General features: G+C 45.6%; 2 protein-coding genes and 1 long non-coding RNA gene across 6 annotated transcripts in view; 2 read left to right on the top strand and 1 right to left on the bottom strand.

The window, feature by feature from the left end:
* The window catches only part of KCNS3 (potassium voltage-gated channel modifier subfamily S member 3), a 466,063-nt gene that overhangs the window by 185,136 nt on the left and 261,033 nt on the right, over nucleotides 1-19,894 (top strand). The window lies entirely within an intron of this gene.
* LOC310840754 overlaps nucleotides 1-19,894 on the bottom strand; it is a 190,788-nt gene that overhangs the window by 117,023 nt on the left and 53,871 nt on the right. The window lies entirely within an intron of this gene.
* The window catches only part of VSNL1 (visinin like 1), a 107,482-nt gene continuing 91,010 nt past the window's right edge, over nucleotides 3,423-19,894 (top strand). The window contains exon 1 of the mRNA XM_083730890.1: nucleotides 3,423-3,708. The gene's annotated coding sequence lies outside the window, so the exon portion shown is untranslated. The remainder of the gene's footprint in view (nucleotides 3,709-19,894) is intronic.

A 19,894-nucleotide genomic window follows, 5' to 3' on the forward strand; every position in this document is an offset into this window, starting at 1 on the left:
TGCGCATCACATTGTTGGCTTGGGCGGCAAGCAGCTTGGAAACGGTGACCCAAAAGAAACGAGGATCTTGAAGCCATAAGAGAAGCTCTTTCCCAGGGTACTTTGCTGCCTCTATTTTAGGGTATTTATCAAGAAGGGTTCTAAGAGGTGAGAGCTTAACAGAAGAGAACATCACAGTCAAGGGCCAAATTCATACCAGTTTGTGGCTGTTCTTTTTGGCGGGTCTGTGAGCTTTTCAAGACCCCTGGTGGAAATGCCCCCTGCTGCCCGGAAAGGCTGTTTACCTTTAAAACATGAAGACGCTGGGTGGTTACCTAGATACTTCTCACATTCATGCACATACTTACAATTTGGCCCCTGGCACACACCCGTGTTGTACTCCCAGCAAACCTCATGGTGAGGGACTCGCTTAGCTTCAAATTTTCCAACTTTCCTTTTCCAGTAATTCTGGTCACTCGGAACCCAGCAGGTGGTGGGCAGCAGGAAGCTTTTCTGAATCGTCCTAGTCATTAGAAGGCTTACTTCTTTTGCTCTTCTTGGCCGAATGCTTCTTCTTACTTAGACTTCTTTGTCCCTTGCCCATCATTGGAGACTGGTGCTGTTCTGCAGCCACTGCCACTTCCTGTTGCCCCTGCGTCTCTTCCTCCAATGATGTTTCGGAGCCCCCTTCCGCGGTAAAGACTGAGGTTGTGAATGCTGTAGCATACTGGGAAAGTCTGGGGTATACTGAGAGGCAGAAAGGTTATAATTGTAAGCATGAGCCCTACCTCCCGAGGATCTGTCATTGGAAACCCAGGGACACGTAGACTGTAATTATGTGTGAGGATGCATAAATGGATTGCTACCCGAATGTGGAACCCTAAATAAGGAGGCCAAAGTGCAAGGGAGCTCCTCATTGCTGGACGGAAGTACTCACTATTTGGGAAGAGGCCGCAGTGACCATGGGCCTGAATTGTTGGTAAAAGGTTTCAAAAGCAGAGGAAACACTGACTAGGCCTGTGGGTTGCAGGGCACAGGAGGCTACCCTGACCCATCTCGGACACGGACCCACTGTTGAATCATTGGCTGCTCTCAGCACTGCCACGGAGGTGCCGGGGCGGTCCACAATATTAGGTGGCGTATCCGGGATGCATTCTTGGGTGAGCGCCAGAGGTACCGCTGCCACCTGGTCTGTGGGCCTATATTGCCTATAAAATGTCTAAAAAGCATTGAACAACTGTGCCAAAGCCTGTGGGTTACTAGGCACTACGAAGGCCTGGGACCCCTCATGTTTCCCTTGTGCCATCCCAGATATAGCGGCATATTGCTGGTTCTCTTGAGTAGACATAGTTTGATACCCTTAATTAGCCTGGTTCTGTAAAATCAACGCCAACTAGCTTGGATTATATGCGTGAGCTGCGAGCAATATCACGGTAGTTCAGTATTGTCTGCACTGGTAAATTTAAAGGACCCAAAGATGCCTAACTAATCTCCAACAAATTCTATTTAGCTGCAAACAATATCACCGTAGCTCAGTATTATCTGCACTGGATAGCAGTCCAAAATACCAGCCCACACCTCAAAGCAATGTATTTAGAGGAATACTGAGTCTATACTAAACAGAAGAGAACCTTTGATAATGTAAGCAGCTATGCAGCAAGCTAGAGGTAGAATTATAAATTGTAACCCAGCAATACAGCAGTGAAAAATGATAAATTGACTTATGCAACAAACCTATAAGCAAAGCAAAGCTCCCAAGAGCCCTTAAGCACTATTATAAAAATCAACCCAATGAATTAAATTGCCAGATTAAATATATACTTATAAACTAACAGATGAAATACCAGAAAGAGATGAACGTAGAAGAGGCATGAGCTATTTACTTTAGATTCCCTATAAACCTGTATGCAAAGATTATTTTGCAGGCGAAGAAGCCCTTTAATAAATCAAATGATATAAAACCCGGATCTCTTTTTCCTTATAACTATGAATTGACTAATGAAATTCTCAAGAGTGTAAGTATAAACAAAAGCAGTCAAATTAATTATAGGATAGCAATTCTAAGATCAGCCTAGCCAGAGACCGCCAAGTGGGCAATCAAAATGGCGGCCGTAATGCGTTCCCGTTGCCTAGCGACAATGAGCACGTGCGAAAACACTTAACGCTAGCCCTTTAACACTGAAAAATTCCACAGCCTCAAGAGCAAAACCTGCAGGCATTCCCCACGTACCCCTTATGAACGTTCATTATTCCCCTGGTTTTCTCGCCGGTTAAGCTTAAAAGGGAGGGCTTGTAAAGTTACTTCCCACGTGGAATGCCTATAGTAAAATGGCGGCCGCCCGGAAGGGCACGTGGGCGGATGAAATGGCGGCCGGGGCGCGCTGGTTGCCCGGCAACGGCGCAGCTGCTTCCGAGGCTTTCCAAGTCTAAACTTCCGTGCGAAAATAAAACAGCCTGTAGAGGTATCGGTGCTCTGTGGAAGCCACTCACCCCCTCAAGAATGCTGCTGAAATGATTATTTAACAAGAAATTCTGCCCCTCAGCCCGGCAAGAAAATGAAACACAACCCGCAGCCCGCCATCCTCCCGCAGCTGCCCTTCCGCCTAATTGCACCACGCTCCCCTGCACAAACCCCTAGCTAAAACCTGAAGCCCCAACAGCAAAACCTGAGTGGATGGGTGCGCTGCATCCTCCGTGGAAATAACCAAGAGGAGCCAAACGTTCTTCCTTGAGCTCTTTGCAGAACAGGCAGTCAACAGCCGAGGGCAAGCAACGGATCACAGCAGAAAAAGCTCCACAAAGCTGAATAAATTCCTCTGAAGGGGGCATGCAGCAGCAGGCACGAGAAGCTCCTGAGGGCAGGGAACTTGCACCGAAACACACAGAGCTCCCTGTAAAACTGTAGACGTGAAAGAGATGCTGGAAGGAAAGCACACAAACAGACACACACAGTGATTTTAGCTCAATTACAGCTCCGGTGTTAAACTGCAGCAGCTGGAATGGGAAACCCCCAGAAGGAGAAAAGCCCCAAATGGGTTTCAGCTCCAAAACTAGAGATAACAACTCCTGGACATCAAGCAGTTTAGAAATCAAGCAACACCAGCAGCGAATGCTGGAAATTCTCTGTAAAAGAAAGGGAGCTTTTTCTGTGAAGCTACAGCATATTCCACGAGGTGCCCTGCAGCTCAAGAACAAAGGCAACAAAGAAGCAAGGCAGGAACGCTCCGGGCAAGGCAGATAAGATCTCCCACAAACAGGAACAGCTGATATGCCAGAAACAAACGTGGGGGCTAGCCGGCGAAAAGAGGGCGAGCCCCCTAAATAGGGCAGATACGGCCGGGATTCCCCTGCTGGGGGGGGGGGCTGAAACCAGCCCCTGCTCACGTGGGGGGTGGGCGTGAAGCCCGCAACCCCACCTCCTGGGCAGGCCGTAAGTGGCTTTGCCGGCGAGCGCGTGCGCACGGCGGCTCTCTCCAGCCAAGGGAACCTTGAATTTCTCCGGGATTTGCTGATCTGCAGTGCAGAGCAAAAAGCGCAGGAACGTGTTGCAGCTGCTAACCTACCGGCTTCGCGGAAGCGATCCGAAACGGGATTTTAAACCGGAGAGGCAAAAGCACGGATCCTTCCTTCCTTGAGACCCTTAAGCAGACTTTAATTATTAGCATTTTTAAATTATTTTTTAAAAACCCTGCACCGTTCCGTCTCGATCTTCAGAGGACATCGCAAACTGTAAGTGGTCCAGGTACTCAAATATTTAGGCTTTTCCTTTGCGCATCACATTGTTGGCTTGGGCGGCAAGCTGCTTGGAAACGGTGACCCAAAACGGAGTTTTGAGGTTTGCTTTTTTTGTGTTTGGTTTTGTTCTTGCTAAGAGTGCGCGGGAGGGAGAGAGGAAGAAATAGAAAACAGGCAGGAGGTAATTGCCAGTGGCTTGTAAATCCCTATATATAGGAGCTTAGACCCCCACGTAGACACCGATCTCTAGGAAGAAGATGCAGATCTGGCAAAGTTCTTTAGACTCGCATCGATGCAACTCCGGGGTGTGAAAGGAGACTGTCGAATGGATGTCAAAGCTGTCGGTCCCTTCCTCGCCTTCCTTATCTCTGGCTTCCGCCCCCCCCCCCCCCATTGGTCACAGGCATTTGGATGAGAAGGGAGAGATTGAGACACGTATCTAGATACTGGGCTTGTGTGCCATATGTTGGTACTTAGAAGCTTAAAGCAGTGTGTTTCGGTTATCTCTCCGCCGCCCCCACTCCTTTTTCGTGGAGTGCTTAGAAATAATCTTTGTAAAGTTCCCCCCCCCCTTTTGTGTGCTATGTTTTTGGGTGGCTTGGAGTTTTCTTGTTTGTTTGTGTGTGTGTGTGTGTGTGTGTGAAATTGAGGGGGGGGCAGGTACCCACAACAAATCGCCCTGAGCTTGTTTTAAGATGTACCACCCAAATGATCTGGCATTTCGAAACACCAACCAACAACCCCCCCCCCCCCAAGAAAGACATCAAAATAGTGTAGGTTAATAATTTGCATATCTTTTTTTTAAAAAAAGGAACTGATGTCAGATGAAAGCCTCTGACATTCCCAGGCACTTTTCCCCCTGAGAAGCATCCAAAGAAAATGCCAATGCTGTGTTGTTTTCCAGTAGAAAGAGTTTGCATGAAAAGATCATTCTCCGCAAGGTCATCCAACTCGTTGTGATTATTTGTTTAAACACACACACACACACACACTGTTTAGTGAGGTTGCTTCCTTGGCATTCTTGCTTTGAAGTGATCGATCGCCTCTTCCTAGCGGCACGCGACTGCTGCACGTGCAGCATATTTTAAGGAACCGAGGCTGGCATTGTAGATCTATATATTCAATGTGTGCGAGAGACCGTGCGCTTGTTTGTGCGTGAACAGAGGTGTGAGAGACGGGGAGCCCTTCGCCACTGCTGCAACTGCTTGGTGGGTGTTGGAGACAGAGGGTGGAGGGGGTGGGGGTGGGAAGGGAGATCTTCATGAAGCGCCATATGGGAGACAGGAGGGGGAAGGGGCTTTGGGAGGGGAAGTGAGGCTGGTTTTGAGAGGAGGGAATCAAAACAACAGGGAGAAGCAGGTTGAGGCAGATCTGAAGCACACACACACAGCCCAGCTCACTGCAGTGTTACACCTGATGGAGACTGCGGGCGTTCTCTCCTTGGAATCTTGTGGCTTCCCTTGGAATTTCCTTCAAGGGATCTGTTTTCTGGCTTGCTTGACTCCAGTGCCTAGCTCCTTGAGGCAGTGCTGTTAACATGGGAGTGCTTGTTGAGGAAAGAAGCAGTAAAGAGTCTTTAAAAAAATAAAAATACATGGATATATATAGTGCAGTGTGGCTGCACCCCTGCTGAAGATGCACGTTTTCCTTAGGGATTGTCTCCACTGCAAGGCATTTCTTTTTAGTGAGTTTGGCTCAAGTAAAGAACAATCTGAGGCAGCCCTGAGGTCGCCGCTTGTGATGTTTGGCCCGGAACATCCGAAACCAAAGGCTGCATCTAGGAATCTATTTGACCCATATCTGTAGGGTTAAAGATAGGTGGGGCGGGGAGAAGGTGTCGCTTCGGGAAAGCCCACACACTTCCTGACAGTAGGATATGGTGTGATGTTTGTGGGAAGACCCATTGGCAGAGGGATTCGAATTCAGTCAGTGGATTGAGTAAAATCAAGCCCTTAGCTGTCGCTCCCGAATTAGGCTGGTTCTCCCCCATCCAAAAAACAAACAAACAAAAATGTATACACACTGTTCCATGATTCTTTTGTATCCCTTTCTGAAGTATTCATTTTGGCTTTGGTTATTTACACTGGCCAGATTCTGTAGCCTATATTTCTCCTTGCATACAGTGTTTCTTTTTAACCCTGCGTCAACCTTGAGCACATCTGCATCCACATACCTAGCTGTTCTTAAAGTTTGCTCTTTGCTTATACTACTGTATTAAAACAAAAAACCCTGCAACCCCCCTTTTTCCTTGATGAACGCTAGGTCCCCTTGCAGTTTTCTTGTATGGACAGATAAAATACCCTGCTTTTCACTTTTTTGCTACGTCAAGGCTATCTTTGTGCAAGCCGACCTGAAACACCTTGGCTGGGAGGTCCTTCTCCCACCAACTTCCTTGATTCCTTTTTTCTTTTGCTAGCAAACATGAATCATCTCCTTCATCTAACAGAACTCAGTCCTATCCTATTCCCCCCCCCCCCCCAATCTTATACCCATTGCGTTTCTCCCTCCATGTTTGTTTGTGACGTGGTGGGCATTCTCATTCTACAAAAGCATGCTGCTAAATTTCTATATAGCCTGTGAAGTCCTTTTAATTAATGGTCTTTTTATCCCAGGACATCCCACCCTAAGGAGCAGGTCTGAGGAACAAAAACTGGCAGGGAACGCACAATGCTAACCTTACATAACTGCAATAGGGGAGCTGCAGGAAGGACTCCTCCTGGAGATAAAGTGATGGGAACAGGAAGATGGGCAGGCAGTCAGGTTGTGGGGCTGGTGAGCACGAGAATTTTTGGTGGCTGCAAAGTATTTGGATATGAAACTACCAAAGCAGCAATACTTGCTATTAAATGTGCCTTTTAAAATTAGATCACATCAAGCTTCTGCACACCCAGTCAACTAGAATACTTTCTTCCCAGTCGACCTCATTGACCTTGCTTTTATCTGCTGCTTTGCCTTCTCTTAAGAGCATCGCTATCGAGTTGTCAATCCCTCTGTTGGAGTTGTTCCCATCAGATAACAGATTTGGGGGAAAGGGAGAGAGCAGCAGTTACATGGCATGCAGTTCACCCCACAGAGACACAGCCCACCCCTCACCGTGAAGCAATGGGAGGCTGGTGCTTTGAATAGGCTTGCTTCCAGTCCGTCCCTTTCATATAGTCAAAGCAAACCAAAAACAAGTTCCAGACTAGAATGCCGAGGGCGTGGCTAGGAAGTGTCTTTTTTTACTTTTTCAGGTGTGGAAATGTCTGCAGCTTGCATCCCTTTGAGATGAAACCAATACAGGGCTTGCATAGGCATGGCACAGAGTGATTTCTTTGCAGCATCCGCAAGGAGCGGCGACAGCCCTTTTTAGTTTGGAAGTACCAAAGTCGTCTCCCTCAGCCACCGCAGCAGCAGCAATACAAGCAGCAGCAGGGACTGCTCTGTTCTTTTGGCAGCCACTGCAGAGCAATGGTGTGTGAACACACCAGGCTGCCTTTCAGTGTTGCTGCTGCTGCACCAGGGATTGACTCACTCTGCAGCATTCCCTCTCTCCCACCCGACAAAGTAATTTCCCTTTTGTGATGCTCCAGTATGTTGGTCATATGCTATTATCTGAATTAACCCGTCTTCACACAGCAAACTTGCCAAGCATTGCTTTGCATAAGGATGCAATGAAAGAGTTGCAATATTTAACCCCTCTCTCCTGTCCATTTTTAGTAGTATTCTCTGATAGTCGTCCCCCCACCCCACCTCATTTCCAGTCAGAGGGAGAAACATTTAGCGAACCTTTCAGATAAGGTGTTTGGATTATGAGGTACTTTTCTAGATGATATATTGAGCCAAAGCAGCATGCAATTTTCAGATGGGGTAGCATCAAATTCTTCACTGTAGTCTTTTGAGATTTGAGACACCCCAAAAGCCTGTCCTTTATACAAAGGAACGATGAGTGGAAACAGCTCCGGCGTGTTAAAGCAGCACTATTACGAAGCCTTAACGACAGAAAGCAATCTAAAAGGCGAGAAGCTGGACTGCATCGGTATAAAAGGAATCGTGACCAAAATTGCTGTGGTTTGTAGCACAGTCGTTTTTCATCTGTAGCTAACTTTAGAGTTACATAACCGTCTTTACGGTCTTAATATGGGCACGGCTCCTTTGCGCTTGCAAAGATGAAGTGAACTCCGCAGTGTCGGTTCAACTGAGGAAGAAAAGGCATTAACCAAGAAATCATTTATTAGTTACCCTAATGGAATAAGATTTCATTGGATACCCTCAGATCTAGGAAGTGATCCTAAAATACTGCAAATCACTAGTGAGAGAAAAAGAGGGAGAGCAAAACATCACTTTAATAAATTCAATCATTTTCACAATAAGGCCTGCCTGACTGGTTTGAGTAAATGTGGCAATAGTTTGTGAAAATGACTTTTTTTGGGGGGGAGGGCTGCCTGGGGTATATATGTAGACTGCGGGGTCTTTTACTGTTCGATTTAAAAAATATGCCGTTCTAGAAATGTATTGTACACATTGACCTCTTAAAAATATGTGATTATGAATGACATTGTGTGTGTGTTTTTAAGCTCTATTCATTGAAACCACTGGCAACTATTTGACAGGGCTGTGTGCAGCCGTGATACATCTATGGGGGCTGTGTTGGGGACCTTTACGAGACATCAAACGGTTGAGGAAACTTCAGAACATTTGGACAGCTCAGTGCCACGTTGCTTTTTGCTTTTTTTAAAAAAGGAGTTAGGAAGTTTTCTAATACACAAGACATAAACTCAGCCACAAATTTTTCAGGGCGCTCGGCTTTTCCTCTGCTCTGAAGTGTTGTGTAATCTCATCGCTGCTGAAGTAAATGTCAGAGATGTCCATTAATATAAACCTACAGAAATCATGCTGCATTGTCTCACGGATGCTTATTTGGCCCACGGTTACTAGTGCCACCTCTTGTACATAAATGACATGTGGATTTAGACACATGAAGCAGTGTTCGCAGTACCACGGTCTTTGTTTCAGAATCATTTTATCCTTGCAGTTTGCCTTCCTGGTCGGGCAACCTTATTATCCCCGTTTTCCAGTTGTTTCTTGTAGGTTGGGCAGTTTGGGACCGCTGCAATGAATTCTTTTTCTTATTATTGACACACACACACACACACACCCCTCCACATCACCTTGATGGTGATGGAAGACTGAAATACAGAATTATATCCACACACACACACAAAACTCATGGCATCCTTGGCTTTCTGGATCATGGTGGCTAAAGCTGGCCAATGTCACACAACAGCCCCTCTTCACTTTATTAGCTGCTCCTTCCCCTCAGTCCCATGATGCTTACCATCCATCTTTTCCTCAGGACCCTCATTTTCAACCTACTTTGTTCCTTTTCCCAGTCTGGCCAGCACTCTTACCTTTTTTTGACAAGCGTTTGCATCTTTTTCTGGCATTGGGCCCTGCCCTGTGAAGCTTTGCCGCAGTTGCTTTTCTCATCCCTAAACTCCCTCTCCCACACCACCCATTTATGTATGGAACTGCTCCTTCTCCCTCCCATTTTATTTTATTTTATTTTATTTTATTTCTGTGTGTGTCTAAATTTAAATTGTAAGTTCACTGGGGCAGAGACCTGTGGTTTTTGCTTGTGTTATTCAGGAAAAGGCCATATACCTGGGGGGTACTATATAAATTAATTGAAATAACTAAAGCCCTCCATGTCAAGATAGCTATTTTACCATGACACGACTGATCAGCGGTCCTATCAAGAGTCCTGCAATTAAATGTCTTGCGATGGCAGAACATGAGCTTCTTCTTGGACTCCTAAGGGCATCACGGTGCCGGTCACTGTTATTGTTGCAGCTAATATAATATAAAGCCTCAAGGAGTCGTAATAAACCAGGAATGCTTATGAATCATTCAGTGAGCTGAGGTGTGTTGTGCGCTCAATATGCAACTCCAGGCAAATGATGCTTCTTGAAGAAGACTCCAGTTCTGCTGCTTATTAGTACTCTGCTCCAAATACTAAACCAGACCTCACTGGACACATGAAGGGAGGGTTTTGGCTTAGCTGCAGAGGCTGCACTATTGTGCAACAGAACCATTCAGACTTGTCCCGGTTAGCACCATTTGAGACTATGGGAACTGTAGCCCTGTGAGGGTCTTCAACAACTCTCATCACCCTTAACAAACTACAGCTCCCAGAATTCTTTGAGGGAAGCCACAACTGCTTAAAGCGATAGGATACTGCTTTAAATGTATGCTGCAAATGTAGCCAAGCTTTTTGCTGCCTGCAGCATAAAGTAATGCAGTACAGGGGAAAAATGTACCATTGTTTTCTGCTTCTGAACTGGCACAGTTTCACTGTAATATAACATTATTATAACTAATTTATTATTATTATTATTATTATTATTATTATTATTATTATTATTATTATTATTAATTGGATTTATATACTGCCCTATACCTGGAGGTCTCAGGTCGGTTCACAGAGATATGTCCCTTGAGCAAATGTCCTTTGAACATTAAAAACATGGCCCTAACAACTGATCTACCCATTCATACCATAATTGTAGACTGCAGACCTTTCCCCCACTAAATTCCACTATGATCAGAACTGAATCATAATCCCTTTAAACCAGGGGTCAGCAACCTTTTTCAGCAGGGGGCCGGTCCACCGTCCCTCAGACATTGTGGTGGGCCGGACTATATTTTGAAAAAATAAATAAAAATGAACAAATTCCTATGCCCCACAAATAACCCAGAGATGCGTTTTAAATAAAAGGACACATTCTACTCATGTAAAAACACGCTGATTCCCGGACCGCCGTGGGCCAGGTTGAGAAGGCGATTGGGCCGGATCCTACCCCTGCTTTAAACAGTTATGGCTTCTTCCAAAGAATTCTGGGAGCTGTAGTCAACAAACTGAGAGTCATTAGGAGACTCCTATTCTATGGTTGCCATATGTCCAGAATTTCCCACGCATAGATCTGATCTGATCCCGGACATAACTGGAAAACTGCAGTGTGAAACAGTATCTGGGCGGAAGTAGCAGAAATGACTGGGAAAATCCAGATGTATGGTAACCAACCCATGTCAGGAGTGTAGATTTTGGCGACTTTCACTTCCCGCCCCCCCAATAGCTCAGAAACACCCCCCCAGAAGCTCAACTCTTTGAAATATGGCAACCCTCCCTATTCCCTTGCAGAGACTCAGTCCTCAGAGAGAATTGGGGTCCATGATGTGGGTTCTCGCCACCCATCTCACCACTGTCAGGAAGTTAAAAAAAACTTTTGGGGGATACTTCAGGGGAAGGACAACCCCCTGTTATGTACTGAAGTTCTCACCCTGGGCCAGCAGGGGGATACTGTAGATAGTTATGCAAATAAGGGATCGAAAGTGACGTTCAGTGACTGGATAGTTTTAGAAAATTGTTACAGTTACGTTGTACTGGAGCTCTATATAAGCAGGCTGACTGAACCCTTCAGTTCTGTTCTGGCCTGTCAATAAACAAGAGCTGTTTGAAGAATCGCTGTGTCGTCTGATATGTTCACCCACAACTTAACACCCTCCTTGGCCCCAATTCCATTTCCTGCTTTGCCACTGGTGGGACGTTTCTTGCCTGCTCTAGGCATGGCAAAAGGAAAAGGTGGGAACACTATATTGGAAGCGATCCCCCCCTTTGTTTCTTCCTTCGTCTTTGTTTCCTGGAAACCCATTTTTTTCCAGCTCTCCGTAGCAGGTTTCCATTCCCTCCCACCTCTTGGATCTATTTTTCTAAACCTCTTTCCGGGTTCACGGCCTTTCGGAGACTTCTGGACTTGGGAGGGAAGCCTAGAAAAGGGGTTTCCCTTCTCAGAAGGAGAGTTCGTTTTCTGGGAGATGGAGCTTTCTCCACATTATCAGAGGAATCTGTGGGAACCCCAGCTGCCTGGGAATCTGTTGTCCTGTCTGGATTTCTCTGGACATTACCAGATTTCAAAGTTGGTATTGAAGTCCCGGGGCTGGGGGAGATTTTTGAAAGGTGGTGCATTGTCCATCAAATTCTTTTTGGCATTTTTGTAAAAAAAACCCAAAAAACTTTGGGGGGTCTTCCTAAAAAAGAAAAAGAACACTCAACAACTTTGGGGGTTTTAAAATACAGTGGTACATCGGGTTATAGACGCTTCAGGTTACAGACGCTTCAGGTTACAGACTCCGCTAACCCAGAAATAGTACCTTGCGTTAAGAACTTTGCTTCAGGATAAGAACAGAAATCGTGCTCCTGCGGTGCGGCAGCAGCAGGAGGCCGCATTAGTTAAAGTGGTGCTTCAGGTTAAGAACAGTTTCAGGTTAAGAACAGACCTCCAGAACGAATTAAGCACTTAACCCGAGGTACCACTGTATAGCCGGAGACGCGGGTGGTGCTGTGAGTAAAACCTCAGTGCCTAGGACTTGCTAATCGCATGGTCGGCGGTTCGAATCCCCGCGGCGGGGTGAGCTCCCGTCTTTCGGTCCCAGCCTCCTGCCCACCTAGCAGTTTGAAAGCACCCCCAAGTGCAAGTAGATAAATAGGTACCGCTTTATAGCGGGAAGGTAAACGGTGTTTCCGTGTGCTACGCTGGTGCCGGCTCGCCAGAGCAGCTTCGTCACGCTGGCCACGTGACCCGGAAGTGTCTCCGGACAGCGCTGGCCCCCGGCCTCTTAAGTGAGATGGGCGCACAACCCTAGAGTCGGACACGACTGGCCCGTACAGGCAGGGGTACCTTTACCTTTACCTTTACCACTGTATAGCAACCCTACCTTGGATTTAGCAGCAGCCCAGATGCATATCCAACATCTCCAGGACTTCTGGAGGTTCTGGTAAGCCAGGAATGTGGGGAAAGACCATGCCTACCCATCCCTCCAGGATGCTTCCAGTTGCCCCGGGGTGGATTGCCTGGCTAGGGCAGACTTTGGGCCTCCACCTCACCCCATCCCACCCTACTTGCCACAGACCCAAGATGGCGGCAGCAGGGGTGGTGGTGGTGGGCTTCAGGAAAAGCATCCATGGTTCAAGCTGGGCTGGGAAGCGGCGCAATGGCAGGATGCCTGGAAGGAGAAGGAGAGCTGATCCCCTCGAGATCAAACCCCTCCTCCTTCAACAGGTCTTCATCCACCCATGGTAAAAGTAAAGGGGTCCCTGACCATTAGGTCCAGTCGTGACCGACTCTGGGGTTGCGGCGCTCATCTCGCTTTACTGGCCGAGGGAGCTGGCGTTGGTAGGAGCAGGGGCTGAGCAACGGAAGCTCACCCCGTCGGAGGGGAGAATAAATCATGAAAAATCAAAAGTAGGGTGGGGAAAGCAACGGTGGCACTCCTGAAAGCATGGCGCATGTTGTCATGCTCGACTCAGGAGGGAAGAGCAACGATAGAATCACGAGATTAAGAGACCATCCACAAATGTCTGGAAACAACTGGGGGTTGTGTGGTTAGATAAGGGACAGGAGGTGTTTCTTTAGGATGCTAAGCCCTGAGAAGAGATAGGAGAGAAAATCTGTATGTAATAGTCTTCCCAATTGCATTGGTGAGAAGCAAACCTATTCCAGGCTTCCAGAGGGTTGGCACTCAGGATAACAACAAACAAATGTTCAAACCCCCCCCCCCCCCCGCTTTTTAAGTTTTAAAAATTCTATTTAATTTAAATAATTATAATAAATTCATCTTTGCCGTTCTGCATTTCTTTATGACACCCCAGCCTCCTTGCTGTAGTCTTTTAAGTGCAGTGCCACAACATTTTTGGCTGCGGTCCTCAATGGCTTGTTATAGCGGGTCATTTAAAAATATAATACTAAACTTACCCTTAATATACACGATTTCCTCAATGTCCTTTCTCCTGAGCGACGTTCCTCAGTAATTTGTTCCAGCGCTTGATTATCCTTTCTGATAAAAATGTACTTAACTTCTGTTTCATTAACGATCGTGGAGGCAGCTGGTCCCCAAAGTGCTGTTTTAATTAAACTTAAGCAAATAGTTCTTAAGCAGAATTCCTGTTAAGGATCTATATCTCAGTTTCCAATATTTTGCAACATAATTTTTTCCACGGCAGCATGTTATTGGCAGCGAAGGCGTCTTATAGCGATGCCGTAGCAAAACATTTATTGGAAAAAGAAACGAAAAGCTCTATATTAAATGTTATACCTGAAAGGCTATTTCCTCTGAGTAATAGGACCGAGAGAATATCTTTTCATTTGAGGAACATTTTTATCCAAGCCAAATTAATTTAAAACAAGAACATCTCGTTCATAAAAGCTCATAATTAAGAATATGGGTTGCTTGCAATCTGTCGAGCTTTTCTTGAAAATAATGGCCTCTGTCTGACTCTTAAAAACTGTCTACACTAAAGTAGACAATATTGGCTAAATGTGAGGTAACTCATTACACCTGTGTCTACTTGATCTCACCACACATACTATTACAAGTTAAGAACAACAATAAGAATTACCTCTTACAATAAGGCAGTCATTTAATTGATACCTGAGGTACGAGGCACCAATTATATTTGTAATGAAATGTATTTTGTTGCCGATGTAACTGGGAAAACTGGGCCTATTAAGAAATGAATTTAGGCATCATGGATCAAATGAATCTCCTGTCGAGAGCACTTCTGTACACTTCAGATCTATTGGTGGGAAATAACTTTAGGATCTGAATAGATAAGGACATAGAACAGTATTACTCAAACTGCCTCCCATCAGATATATTGGGCTGCAGCTTTCATCATCCTTGAGCATTGGCCATGCTGGCTAGGACTGATGGGCACTGTAGTCTGAAACCAAGGAAGGGTACCAGATTGGGGTAGGCTGATATAGAAGAACGAAAGCTCAAGGTAGAGCACTTAAGAGCCAGTGTGGTGTAGTGGTTAAGAGCGGTGGACTTGTAATCTGGTGAACCGGGTTCGCGTCTCCGCTCCTCCACATGCAGCTCCTGGTGACCTTGGGCTAGTCACACTTCTCGGAAGTCTCTCAGCCCCACTTACCTCACAGAGTGTTTGTTGTGGGGGAGGAAGGGAAGAAGAATGTTAGCCGCTTTGAGACTCCTGAAGGGGAGTGAAAGGCGGGATATCGAGTCCAAACTCCTCCTCCTCGTTTGTACGCAGATGTCCAGTGCATAGCTGGCAAGTGTCCCTTATTTAAAGGGACAGTCCCTTATTCCAGCGCCATGCCCCGCTGCTGTCCCGTATTGATGAATGTCCCTTAAATGATGTCCCTTAAATTTCAAAGGAAGCAGCTCCTCTCCCTCCCTCCCTCCCGGCTAGGGAGGAGGGAGGCTCCAACTGTGTTGCTTGGCTGTGTTGCTCACCCTATAAGAAGGCTAAGAACGACTGGGGGGTGGAGCTTGCATGCCTTGTGTGTGGCTAGTTAATGCAAGCTGAGGAGGTTTTTGAATGCTGGACACCATTTTGTTGCACGTGCTGCTGCAAACTTTGCAGTGTAAAGCCAGGCCGGGGAGCCATCTTAAGTTGAGGCTGCATAGGCCTTGTGGTGCATGTGATTCAGATTCTATTCAGTTGAACCTCTGTTTACAAAGTTGGTTGGACAGTGTTCTTGAAGCTACCAGCATGAGTTTGACCAGACTGCAGGAGGACAGGAAGACTGGAGTGCCTGGAACAGGTGTGGCTGCTGGTCTCTTATTTTGGCTGCTGGTCCCTTATTTTCAAATCTGTAAGTTGACAGCTATGCCAGTGGCTGGGTTCCCATCATATCCAGATAGGTCTGGAAAGGCCAAAGCCCTAGTGTGGGGCCTGCCAACTTGGCAGGTGCACGAGCCCCAGGCTGGGCTTCCATTTTTTATTTTTGGAAGTAAGTGTCTTGCTCTCCTAGAAAGAAAAGTTATGCAACAAAATGTAAGGATGTTGCCTGCCCAGAGCTGGAAAGATGATAAGATACCTACTAGGGTGGACTGGCAGGTGAAATTATTGGACTACAGTGGTACCTCTGATTGCGAACGGGATCCGTTCCGGAGGCCTGTTTGCAACATGAAAAGAACGCAACCCGCAGTGGCGTGTCTGCGCATGTGTGGGTTGCAGTTCGCCGCTTCTGCGCATGCATGTGATGTCATTTTGCACATCTGCGCATGTGCGAGTGGGGAAACCCAGAAGTAACCCTTTCTGGTACTTCCGGGTCGCCGCGGAATGTAACCTGAAAGAACGTAAAATGAAGTGGACGTAACATGAGGTATGACTGTATGCAGAGATGGCAAGATTAACCGGGGAAATAAAAAAATCAGGAGTATCAAAACTTCAACAGAGAATGGGACAAATACAGTGGTACCTCCAGTTAATAACTTAATTCGTTCTGGAGGTCCGTTCTTAACCTGAAACTGTTCTTAAACTGAGGTACCACTTTAGCTAATGGGCCTCCCGCTGCCGCTGTGCCACCACTGCACGATTTCTGTTCTCATCCTAAAGCAAAGTTCTTAACCTGAGGTAATATTTCTGGGTTAGTGGAGTCTGTCACCTGAAGCTTCTGTAACCCAAGGTACCACTGTATAGATTGTATTTGAAAGACCACTGTAACCACTTGAATAGTTTGGCATGCTTTAAATAACTCTTGCAGTGGTACATATACTTTGGATATAATGGAGGACTGTAAACTAGATGGATTTATAATCTGCAGTTGAAAAAGTTACTTAAAGAACCTACGGAGGGGAGGAGGGGAGTCCTAGGATTTGAAATAATATTGTGTAAAATTATAATATTTGCAAGAATATTATTTCTGTGAATGAAGTTGTAAAACCAAATAAGAAAACGTTTTGTTTTTTTTTAAAAAGAAAAGTTATGCAACAAAATGTGCCAGTGGTACACAGTGGTACCTTGGGTTACGAACTTAATTTGTTCCGGAGGTCCATTCTTAACCCGAAACTGTTCTTAACCTGAGGTGCGCTTTTGCTCATGGGGCCTCCCGTCGCTGCGCGATTTCTGTTCTCATCCTGGGGCAAAGTTCTCAACCTGAGGTACTACTTCCAGGTTAGCGGAGTTTGTAACCTGAAGCGTTTGTAACCCGAGGTACTACTGTATATCAAATCTATTGGACATTTCTGCAGAAAGTTAAGAGCACAAAACTCAGAGGCAGCTGAGGGAGGCTTATCACTTCCATTTGGGTGGGGAGCTTTCCCATAGCAGCAGAAGAATCTGGATGGAGGAGAAGGCTGGAGTATGTTTGATTGAGCACGTTATTTGTGCCTACATTATTTCATTCAATCCCTTTACAGAACAGCTTGCTTTGGTATGTTTTATTCCGAAGTGGCTTGCTGGAAATAAATGAGATTTCCTTCCTGCTGAGCAAAAAAAATTGTGACACTGCACAATTGCATTCCCTGCCCCACCTGTTTTTCCATGTTCGCCACTTACCGATCTGCTTGTCATCACTGGAATGCTCTTTTATTAATATACAGTTACCATAAAACAGAAATATCAAATGCAAAATGAACCAGCAAATACAACCATAAAATACTTAGACAACCTGCAGCGGCAGCAAGTTAACGGTCTTTATACACTGTAACGTAAGGATATGTTTGTTATCAAGGTTGGTAAAAAGTTTTGTATGCATATATGTTTTGTTGAGAGTTGTGAATCTGCAGATAATTGTTGCATATCCTGGGTTCCTAAAGAGCTGTTGTTTCCCCTTCCCTTTCGTTTAATTTTTTAGTCCTTGGAATCACTGTAGTCTGCATTTCCTTTTTCGCTAGCAACTAGGATTCTATTTTTTCTTGTGGTGGATTCATCGGATGTCAAGTAGTCATTAGAAGTTATTTTCTGCAAAAATCCCTTCTCCAAATGGTTAGTGCAGAATGTGAAAACTTTGCAAAGATGCTTAAGTATGTCTCCTGCAGTACAGGAGCTAAAAACCAAGCGCTCGCTAATAATCCGCTGTATAGTTAATTTACAGTACAGTAGTATAAATGTCTATTCAGTAGTAAATCTATTTGTGTTTATTAGGCTTTACTGCCTGGTGAGTGGGCACAGAATGGCAACATAGTCTTTGCTTCAGGGTTGGCATTGGGGGAGAACAGGTTTGTTGTCTCTTTGATAGCTGTGAGGCAGGCAGAAATTCAACAGTTTAATCCGTTTCCTGTATGGAAATACAATACTGGAAAGATCTGCAGGATCCACCTGCCTGTTTCTCTAGGTAATTGGTTTGCTGCCTGCTGGGCACTTGGAGCAGGCAGCCGCTTGAGAGGCTTTTAAAAATATGTGTGTCTTTGGGGTGGAGCAATGAGTTCAGGAATTGAATGCCTCTTATTTTGCTGCCTGCCGGCCATAGAGAGCTTTTGGGAAATGTGGGGACCTTACTATTGCTGCTGTGTTTGTTTTCCCTCAGGCATTGGAACAAGCAACTGCTTGAGAGAGGGTGCGAGGGGCTGGGATATGACAATCGTTTCCGCAGCATGCTCTACAACATGATTGTTCCAAAGTTGTTGGGGAGAAGCCCAGAACTGAGGCGTCATCATTATTCTCACTATCATAATAATTATCACCTTTCCCCTGCTTGTTCCCAAGATGTTTAGGAGAGGACACTGCAGAGATATCACCATCACCCTTTCTCTTATTGTTCCAGGTTACCGGTATTTTGGGGGGGGGGGGTGGCATTTCAGAGGCATCACTAATATCCAGTGCTTTTTTCTGGGGGTATGCATACCTTTAAACATTTTGAGAATTGAAGTTTGGCCTCATTGAGGGGCAGTATTTCAATATGAGTAGGAAAATGAGAGTACCCCTTAATATTTCTTTTAGCAAAAAAGCACAGCTAATATCACATTTTTTTCCTGCCTGGCCCACAGCAGCGATTGTTTGCCAAGGTACCTCACCAAAGACTCATGAGTAAGCTTAGCTGTCAAGGAATAAGTGGAGAAGTCCTCTTATGAGTCAGGAATTGCTTAAGGTAGCAGGACGCAGAGAGAAGGAATAAATGGGCAGTTTTTTGAAGGGAGATAAATAGAAAGCAGGGTCTCCTAAGGATCAGTTTGGGGGCCTGTCCTTTTTAACTTGTTAACAAACTGAAATATACTCAGAGTCGAGTGTGGATTTCATACTCTTTATTCAGCTCATAGTGGTGAGGAATGGAAGTTCCCCCGAAATGTCTGCTGTGTATACATTATTTACACAATGGGCCCCACATGATTGGCTAATTCTGGGATTCTCCTGTAGGCCAATCAGGTTGTGGATTCACTTCCACCTGGAGTTGGATTGGGTGGCTCCTGTGGACCAATCAGACTGCTGCATTCTGATTCCTATTGTTCTAGGACCAATCAGACTGCTGCAATTTGGATCCTATTTCAACTCAGTACATAACACAAACGATCTAGAATTAGGGGTGGGCAGTGAGATGGCCAAGTCAATCTGACGCTTATAAATTGCTCAGGGGACAAACAGAGATTGCAGAAAGCTTGAAGAGGACTTTCCCAAATGGAGTGAATGGGCAATAAAATGGCAAATGCAAGTCTGTGTAGTAGACAAATGTGAAGTGATGTGTCTCAGGAGGCAAAAATATTAATTTCATGTATATGCTCGCAGGGTCTGAACTAGCAGTAACTGACCAGGAACATGACCTTGGAGCCATTGCTGGATGAAAGTGTCAATCCAGTGCACAGCATGTGTGGAAAAGGCACATTCTGTGCTAGGGATCATTAGGAAAGGAATTGAAAATAAAGCTGCCAATATCATAATGCTGTTCTAGACATCTGTGCAGTCATCCAATTGATGTTTACTCGGAAGTCAATGCCCCTTAGTTCAATTTGACTTTTTTCTCCAGGTCTTCTTCTTCAATCACTCGTAGACGAGTAAGATTGTCTTCCATGAACACGGTTTTAACAGTGAGTCCGTAAGTGACTGTGGAGGCCAATTCTGGATCCACATGTCCTTCCACTGTGGGGACATAGGTTTCTGGGCGGGAGTCGATCATGGCGACGGTTTGCCAAGTGTGCCTTCTTCTTAGCACATTTCTCCCTTTTGTCCTGAGTTTGAGCGTCTTCAAAGTCCATGACACTTTTGGTAAAAGCTGTTCTCCAGTTTGAGCGCTCGCAGGCCAATGTTTCTCAATTATCGGTGCTTATACTGCATTTTTTAAGATTTGCCTTGAGAGAGTCTTTAAACCTCTTTTGTTGACCACCAGCATTACGCTTTCCATTCTTGAGTTGGGAATAGAGTAGTTGCTTTGGAAGACGATCATCAGACATCCACACAACATGA

Source organism: Podarcis gaigeae (genome assembly GCF_964106915.1).
Source record: "Podarcis gaigeae genome assembly, chromosome: 3".
Lineage (NCBI taxonomy): Eukaryota > Metazoa > Chordata > Lepidosauria > Squamata > Lacertidae > Podarcis > Podarcis gaigeae.